Source organism: Penaeus monodon, chromosome 31, assembly GCF_015228065.2.
Source record: "Penaeus monodon isolate SGIC_2016 chromosome 31, NSTDA_Pmon_1, whole genome shotgun sequence".
Classification (NCBI taxonomy): Eukaryota; Metazoa; Arthropoda; class Malacostraca; order Decapoda; family Penaeidae; genus Penaeus; species Penaeus monodon.
Genome location: NC_051416.1, coordinates 10,906,682 through 10,907,135, shown reverse-complemented (window position 1 = coordinate 10,907,135; position 454 = coordinate 10,906,682). Strand labels below are relative to the sequence as shown.

At 56.2% G+C, this 454-nt stretch overlaps 1 long non-coding RNA gene across 1 annotated transcript in view; it reads right to left on the bottom strand.

Annotated features, from left to right (window-relative positions):
- Positions 1 to 448, bottom strand: part of LOC119593030 — a 22,941-nt gene extending 22,493 nt beyond the window's left edge. Inside the window, exon 1 of the long non-coding RNA XR_005230494.1 lies at positions 129 to 448. This is a non-coding gene — a long non-coding RNA (uncharacterized LOC119593030). The remainder of the gene's footprint in view (positions 1 to 128) is intronic.
- Between the last annotated feature and the right edge of the window lie 6 nt (positions 449 to 454).

Sequence of the window (454 nt, the reverse complement as noted above, 5' to 3'; positions counted from 1 at the left end):
AAAGCCTGGAACATCACTCGACAAAGCCCGACGCAGCTGCCAGCACGAGTCCCTCCCGGACGGTTACTCCGCCTTGCCTTTCGGAACACTTAGATTAAGACTAAAAAAAGAACGAGGGGAAAAAAAACCTTGAGAGTCCAGCCGCAGTCTCCGCCGATGCAGGACCTCCGCTCGGCCTCCGCTACGTCTCGAGGATGCTGAAGGAGTTGCTGACGAAGGAGGAACAGGAGGCATCCCAGCATCAGCATCGGCAGGAGAGATGATGAAGGGAGATGGTGCATTCGCTGCGTCGTGGGATACAGCGTGTAGGATCCAGGGATTGCAGGAGAAGGTCCTCCTCGTGTGGTCTCCCCGTGGCTTCAGGAGCTTCGTTGCCAAGGGATAAGAAGTGCGTGGGTTTCGTTGGTTTCCTTTTTACGTGTTTGCGTGATCGTGCGTGTGTGTGCGCGCTCTC